The following is an 8,546-nucleotide window of genomic DNA, read 5'->3' as shown; positions in this document are numbered from 1 at the left end:
CAGGAATTGAAAGCATTACCTTATCAAATCAAATCTCTCAGGATGAATCACCTCTATATAAATATTTTCCTGCACTGAAGGAAGAGGGTATTATAGGCAAGGGAGAAAAAACATGAAATATTGCTAGGACAAGAAGATTAGATGATGGTCAGCCTGCCTCAGAGGTGAACTCTGAGCAGGGATGTAGAATTCTAATTGTGGACAAATGACCTTACTCTCTTACAGGACAATCAAATAATGAGACAAATACAGACCTCCCACCACCATGCGAACTTCACTAGCTATCTAACTACAGAATTTGTCCTGATCTCAGACTAAGTATTTGGAACATTGCAGCTTCTAGCTGTTAACCAAAAATAACAAGTTAGTGTCCATTTTACTGTCAGTCATGTCCCCAGCCAACAATATGGCCTCATTGTCACACTTTCAGGTGAAACCATCACGGATACTCCCACCACTGTTTCTAGAATTCCCTTCCATGTACCAGACCTGTGATCTCACTAATTAGCTCTGTCTTCTCAAGCTTAAAAAATGGTCTTGGACAAGCAAAGTTCAAGTTTATATTTCAAGTTTCGAACTTGTTGCTAACTTCTAATGCCTTGTTCTTAACTCTGCACTAGACATCAATACCTGAGACTCCTGCTGGATTATGTCTAAATCACAGTGCTTGCTCAGTCTGCCCCAAAGCAGCTTCTCTTCCTTGTGGACCTCATCAGCTTCTTCTCTGAGTCACCTACAACCAGAAATGCTAAAGGAATTTACCTTTAATATTTCATATCTCCAGCAGACCTCAGTCTAGGACTGGACAGCAGTCCACCATAGTGTGTCCTGTACTGCTTCCCTGTAGATTTCCACCACTAACCACCTGTTTCTGAAAGAAGTATACAAACACAGAAGGAGATAGTATAGCAGTAAGGTGAGTGGGAAAGTTATCTGGCTTTGCTTCCATACCGCCAGACCCCTCCTCGCATATTTTCAACCTAAGTCAATGACATTGCCATAGAGAAAGAAGAAACTTGATGTCATAGTTTTCCAGGCATCAAATCCTGTAGATCATTCTTCTTAAATAGTTCTTTTTTTTGCCTTCAAATTAGGTAGGTAGTTCCTTAGAAAGACAAAATCAAAGTTCAACTTGCCTAGAAAGTGGGTACTGGAAAGGGGTCGGATTGGGTCAATGCTTGGTTGGGAAGGATGGGTGAGAATGTTGTAAGGAGTGACATTGACCAAGGTGCATTGTATTTCTAAACTTCTTTATTAAATGGCAACTCCTTTGTACAACTACTTAAAGATAATAAAAAATTTAAAAGTTATACCATATGTAACTTTAACCCCTCTATACATTATACATTATCCCAACAATAAAATATAATTAAAAGGACAAAAATATAAAGAAAAAGTTGACAAGGGGCAAGTTGACAAGTTGATGCAATTTGAGAAGTAAAGATACTAACTTCCACTATTTTCCTGGGGGCAAAGGATAGGAATAAACATACTGTGATCAGCGACTGATTCTTAGTGGAGAATATGTCTCTCTCCCAGGAAGCTGAAAATTCCTCTGGGTTCAATGTCAAGGCCTGGAATATAGGGAAAATGGACCTTTCCACTGTTTTTCATCACTCAGCTTGCTGGAGAAGCCAGGATTCAATGACAGCAGAACTGGAGAAAAGATGGAGGCCAGGAGGCTCCGACGGCAGGCCTTGCTAATCCAACCTGGGGAGATGTTTTAGTTTGGTTTGTCTTTTTCTGCTGAAAGGAAAATTCCATTAATGAATTGAACATGACTGTTTCTGAGAAGAACAACCTAAGATTCTGTGTGAGGCAATACACCTAAATCCCCAAACAAACTCCTGGCACAGCTTTCACCAGTGATCTGTGAGTGCTTTAAAACCACCCTGTGGATTTTAGACCATAGGCTGTTCTCTCCTTGGTCCCAGAATTACCTGTGGGCTCCATGAAACCATGTTGCAGCCTCCAAGAAGAGGAGGAAAAGACATCACTCTTGAGGATCCAGAGATCACAAAGGCCCCGCAGTAGCTGTAAAGAACAGGAAATAGAACCGAAGAGGAGTAGCCTTAACAATTAAAAGCTGGTGGAAAGAAAAAGAATGGCAAACAGTACAATAGAAAACTTCTTGTTTCCATTTCTTAGCATGCATTTTGATGAGCATCATTTTATACGATCATACTTACATAGCTATTTAGCTCTTGTGATCCTCTCCTAAGAATATCCTCCTTTGTTCTTAAATTTATCATCAGGATGATGTACAGAGGAGTTAATGTTACGTAAGTAAGCTAGTGAATATATTTCTTCTCAAACATTGTTAACCCCTCCCACATTTTTCTCCCACTTTTCCTCCCTCTACCCCTCCCCAAATTGTAAAGTTCATTTCCAACATATTGTCTTGTGATTATCACTGTTAAATTAGTTCACCCTTTGTCCTTTGCCTCATCATCTTGTTCTTCCCATCCTTTCCCTAATTCAAATAAATGTATATTTAGAGTGCTATTTAATTAATCATATCTAAGTGTAATTATTTGTCTTTCACTAACCACTGGGTTTTCTTGTAGATTTATAGGCATATTCTAATTATTACAAAGGAAGGGAACCATGCAGCCCATGTTTCTTTGGTTCTGGCTTACTTCTCTTGGTATAATTCTTCCCAAGTCATCCCCTTTCCTTACAAAGGGGCAATGCCATTCTTTCTGATGAAAGCATAGAATTCCATTGTGTATATAAACTTTATTTATTGCTAGTTTTGATTTCTGTATCCTTGGTCTTGTATATAGGTTTATCTGATTTGGGGCATGAAAGGGGAAGCACAGAAATAGTGGGACAAAAGATGAACCAGTCTAGAACGGATACTCACTAGACACTGTTGGAAATGAACTATGCAACTTGGGAGTGAGTGGGGAGGAGTCAGGAAAGGAAGACTGGGAGAGGATAAAGGAGGAGGTGATACCGTTCCAAAGAAAATGTACTCATTACCTGAATTCTGTAACTGTAACCCCTCTGTATTTCACCTTTACAAGAACATGTTTAATTTTTTTTTAAATGAGGCAGAGCAGGTCTCTTAACGCCAGGGCTGGACCCCTTCTCGTGCCCATCGCAAGTGCCACCCCCAGCATTGCCCCACCATCTCCTCTCTCTTCTCCTGCTTCCTCGACAAGAACCAGCTGCACATTCTGATGGCTGGATTGGATGCTGTTGGCCAGATGAGCATTCTGTACATACTGAAGTTAGGAGAGAGAGTCACCACCATCCCTACCAGTGGTTTTGATGTGGAAACAGTAGAATATAAGAGCATTTGTTTCACAGTCTGGGATGTTGGTGGTCAAGATAAAAAGTAGGCCTCTCTGGAGGCATTACTTCCAGAATACCCAGGGTCTTGTTTTTGTGATCGCCACTAATGATCGTGAAAGAATTCAGGAAGGAGCAGATGGGTTGCAGAAAATGCTTCTGGAAGACGAGCTGCAAGATGCAGTCCTGCTGCCTTCTGTGAACAAACAGGATTTGCCAAACACTCTGGTCATCAGTGAAATGACAGATAAATGAGGTCTGCAGTGTCTTCGTAACAAGTCACTTGTGCTTCCCAAGGAGCTGGTCTGTATGAGGGACTTGACTGGCTGTCAAATGAGCTTTCAAAACTTTAAGTGAAAATGGATACATAGCCAAGGACATGTTTGATATAAGTGCTCTTCACTTGTTACAACAAAATTACTTTGCATCTTGGTTATTAAACAATATGTGAGACTGGTTTGGGCACAATATTACAGCCTTTGAAACTTGTTTTGTTGCCAATTATTGTCTGCCAAGTATGATATTGCTCTTTACCAATATGATTGGTTTTAAAAAAAATTCTTCTTGGGGAAAAAAATAGTATCCTTTTAATTTTACTTCCCTTAAGCTGAAATGCCTGCACATAGTTAATGTGACACCTTTAAATTAAATCTGGTTTTTGAACCCACCACAAATAATGTTTTAAAGTTATCCCCTTTCTACTCTACCAATATCTTTATCATTCCTAGGACAGTTTGCTGATTTAAAAATGTAGCATTCCATTTGTATTTATTTCTATCCCTTGCCAAAAAAGGTTTTCTTTTCTTTCTTTTCTCTTTCTTTATTTTTTTAATTAAAGAATTTATTAACGTCATTTAAAATATGATGTAAAAATCAACACGTTTAACAAACAAGTGTTCAAGGAGGGAATCTCTATTTATAATCACTGGGACTTAGTATTTAGAACTTAATCAAAGTAGGCTAAGGATTTGTATGTCATAGAAACATTAATTTATGAAATAAAACATTATGTCTATAGAGTCATAGGTTTTTATGTCTATATAGTTATGTTTGTATTTCCATTACCATGTCCATAGCTTTGGGTATGCAGTTATTGAGTCCTTGCTCTTGTACTCTTTGGATTTAATAGCCACATATTAAGGATGCCATGCGCCTTTTGTTCCTTAGGTCTTGACTTGTCTCACTCAACATGATTCGCTCTAGATTCATCCACTTCCCTGTGAATGCCATTATTTTATCTTGTCTGTTGGCTATGTAGAATTCCATTGTGTATATATATATATATACACCACATTTTCTGTATCCATTCATCTGCAGTAGGGCATCTGGATTGTTTCCATTGCCTGGCTATTGTGAATAGTGCAGACATGAACCTAGCTGAGCAGGTGTCCTTATAATATCTTGGGTCATGATGTTTAGGATAGATGCCCAGGAGAGGTATGGCGGGATGGTAGGGAAGGTCTATTTTCAGTTCTTTAAGGAACCTCCACACTGCTTTCCAGAGTGGCTGAACTAGTTTACAACCCCACCAGCAGTGCAGTAGGGTTCCTTTTTCTCTACAACCCCACCAGCATCTGTCATTGTCTGAGTTCAAAATCTTGGCCATTCTTGTTGGGGTAAGGTGGTATCTTAGGGTTGTTTTTATTTGCATTTCCTTTATGACCGTAGATGATGACATTTTCTCATATGCTTTTCTGCCATTTTAATCTCTTCTTCTGATAAGTCTCTCTTTAGTTTCCTTGCCCATTTAGTGAATGGTTTATTGGGTTTGGGGGGACTAGTTTCTTAAGTTCCCTGTAGTTTTTTTTTTTAATACTGCTTGTACCAGCCAGGGAACTATTCCAAAACACTATTCAGTCTTGCACTGAGGAAATTTTTTTTTCCTCCCTATTATTGACTCCTGGCCTCTGTCAGCCATGCTTACTTTGATGTGGCTTGGATTTGATAGTTAATTCTGTTCTGGTTGTGAAGAGTTCATATTAGATTTTTTGTTGTTGTTGTTTTGTTTTTTGACAGTCCTGGGCCTTGAACTCAGGACTTGAGCACTGTCCTTGGGCATATCTCAAGGCTAGAGCTCTACCACTTGAGCCACAGCACCCCTTCCAACTTTTTTTTCTATGTATGTGGTACCGAGGAATGGAACCGGGTCTTTGTACATGCTAGGCGTGCACTCTACCACTAGGCCAAACTCCCAGTCCCATATTAAATGTTTTTTTAACAGTCAGCAGATTGTCTTCTTTTATATTGTTATCTTTTTTATGTTACATGTTGCTTTTGGTATTAGCCTGACTCTGCCCAGTGTGTAATAGTTCTGCTGATGTGTTATTATTTTTTGGTGAATATATCTTCATGAAGAATTTTTGGAAATTTCATCAAAATCAATGAATACATTTTCTTCATAACCCATTTGGAATTATTCCTAATAAAATGATAAAATACAAAAAAATGGAAAAATGAAAAAAGTAGGTGTATTTTACTTTAGCTTTGGACTTGCTTGAGATCCCTTTCATCTATTTTTTTCATTTTGGAATGAAAGCATATTACTCTATGTTGATTCAATACATGCAGCAATCAGATAATAGTTGAAGAGGAATTTGCCTCATGTTACCTTCCAGTTATGCACATGATTGGACAATATTTCTGTGAGATTTGAGACTATATTTTGACACTAGAATGTGTTGAAACTTTTTTTTGCATACAAGAAGGACATGAGTTTTGGGAACCAGAGGGCAGAAATGTATGGGATGAATTGTATGCCCTCAAATTCATGTGTTAAGTCCTTATAATACTACCTCAGGACATGCCTATATTTGGAGAAAGGTCAAAGGTAAAATGAACTTCGGTAAGAGAAAAGTCATTTATAAACCAAGGAGAGAGGCCTTAGAGGAAATCAGCCTAGCAACCTCTGGATCTTGGACTTTAACAGAACAATAATAAGTTTATTGTACATGCTGTTCATGTCTCTAAATTTTTTTATTGTTTTCTCCACCCAGTGTGTCATATTGTGCCCTAGCATGCAAAGAATACCAATTAGAAACTATGATAGAATTTACAATGTAGCCAGGACTTCTGGATTCTCAGCACAATACTCTCGAGGCTTCACACCTGAAGCTGTTGTGGCAGCCTAAGTTATTCATGAGACAATGCATCAGCTTTTGGTCTTGGCTCTGCTGGGAGACAGGATCAGAGTTCCTCTGGGGTTCACTCATCTTCTATTGTCATTTCAAAGTCATCTGCTCAGGGACTTGCCCTGCCCAAATCTCTCATCTCTGGAAGAAAGCATTGTCTCTCATATTTGTGAAACGGCAAGGTCTTGTAGGTTATTTCTGAGTTGCTCCCACAGGAGTCTTGAAGTTCAGGCTTGGATGAGGTGGTGTTGATGAGGTTAAAAAAATACCAACCGTGAGTGTGCTTTAGGGACACCAACGTGGTTATATCTTGTCGTCCAACCATATTCCCTACTCCTTGGCATCTGAGTTTGGAATAGGCATTTGTAGACTCCAGGATGGCACTACCATGGCCTCATCACAGGGCAATGAGTTGAATAGACTGCAGACACTTAACTCTAATGAGGAAGAATATAGCATTTCTTTTTTTATTATTGTAAAAAAAAATCCAACAAACATCAGCAAACCCCAGGAGTTAGCTACGTCAGCTAACCAAGACATTTGTTATTTATTTCAGTTAAGAACCATGGATGTGCAATTTCTTTCACTGGTAGGAGCAAGTCAGGTGCTTTCCTGACTAGTAAAGGAGGTTGGCACTAAGTAGGAATCAGATTTTGACACTTCCTAGATACATGAACTTGTATTTTGTGTCTTAAAACAAGTTCCTTTTGTCTTGCTCAGGAAAGTGTCCATCAAGAGGCAGTCCAGGCAGAAGTCTCAGGAATTCATCATTTTTCACCTCTGTTTATGTTGATTCTCCTCTTTGCCAACAGCTCCTAATCCACTTCAGCTCTCTGAAGCCTCAGGTTTTCCAGATATTTCATACAGTTGGAGATGTAAAATACATGACCTGTGACTTTTTGTTTGTTTGCTGTAGCATAATGCTTTGAAGTTGTGCTGTGGTGTGGCTAGTACATGTTTCTCCTTTTTCTAGACCAATCTGCTGTGTTGATTTCTTCACATGGGTTCATCACTATTCCATTTTGTTCCACGTGGTTAACACTCATTAAGTGACAATACAGCTATGTTACCCAAGAGTAAGTCCCATTCCCAGGGATTGACAAGGACTCTCAGCAGTGTGTTTTCTAGGATTGGAGTATGTCCTGAATGTGACCACAGGTATTGTTATGGATCCTCTTATGAAGTGTGTGCCCGCCCCCAGGTCCTTTGCCAGGAAGACAGAAGGAACTGAAATATCAGTTCCACCTTTCTATACACAGGCCATTTGGCTACCAACTTACCATTCTTGAGGTCCTAGTACAACATGGCCTATTCAAGTGTTCAGGAACCCACAAAAGAAGAGAAAGCACGTGGAATAAACAAATGCAAAGAATGGACAAACACCTTAAAACCCTCAGGACACTCTTCTCCATTCAATAATCATCACTGTCTAGTCAATATTCAGGTCTCCTTCAACCATTTTGGAGTCTCCTGCAAAATATTTTGCTCTTTGTTCTTTGAGTATAGGCTAGACATACTCAGGGAAAACTGACAGAAGTTGTTTAGAACATTCACCATATGAATTAACTTTACTGATGCATTGTGGCAAAAACTGCAAGGTTCTCCACAAACCCTTTCTTAATTTGTTCAGTGATGTTTGCTAGTGGTGGGATCTCTATCAGAGTATGAGAAAGTATTGTGTATTCATGAATAGCAGAAGTGAGTTGACATTGTCAAAAGAAAAGCAGAGGTAAATAAAGCCAACAAGTAAAGTAAGCAAAGGGGAATCATGTTCAACTGAACTGTATTTCTTTTCATCCTCCTGACGCAGGGCCGGTGTCTGGTTTACCTCTGTCAGGATCTTTTTAACATCAATCATGGGAAAATTCACGTGGAAAATTTAATCTTTGAATGAATATTCTTCATTTCTATTCCCTATTTTTCAAATTATTTTCATGAGTACAAATGCAGTAAATGGAAATCTGCAGTTTCAATTGTAGCCAGGATATTGAAATAAAAAAACTGAAAACCTGAAATCCTAAGAAGCAGGAAAGTGAAAATTCATGTTCTGAAGTGCAACAGTGCTCTGTGATCTTGAAAGTCCTGATGTTGATGCGACTAAGATTTCAAGAGGAGAAGAAA

The 8,546-nt window shown here is 38.9% G+C and overlaps 1 pseudogene; it reads left to right on the top strand.

The window, feature by feature from the left end:
- The first annotated feature begins 388 nt into the window (after positions 1-388).
- Positions 389-3,650, top strand: LOC150049370 (ADP-ribosylation factor 4 pseudogene; annotated as a pseudogene).
- The last annotated feature ends 4,896 nt before the right edge of the window (positions 3,651-8,546 follow it).

The sequence above is a fragment of the Megascapheus bottae genome, chromosome 20, assembly GCF_031878675.1.
Source record: "Megascapheus bottae isolate mThoBot1 chromosome 20, mThoBot2.hap1, whole genome shotgun sequence".
In the NCBI taxonomy this organism is placed as follows: Eukaryota; Metazoa; Chordata; class Mammalia; order Rodentia; family Geomyidae; genus Megascapheus; species Megascapheus bottae.
Note: the sequence above shows the minus strand (reverse complement) of the source record. Positions and strands in the feature narration are given on the sequence as shown.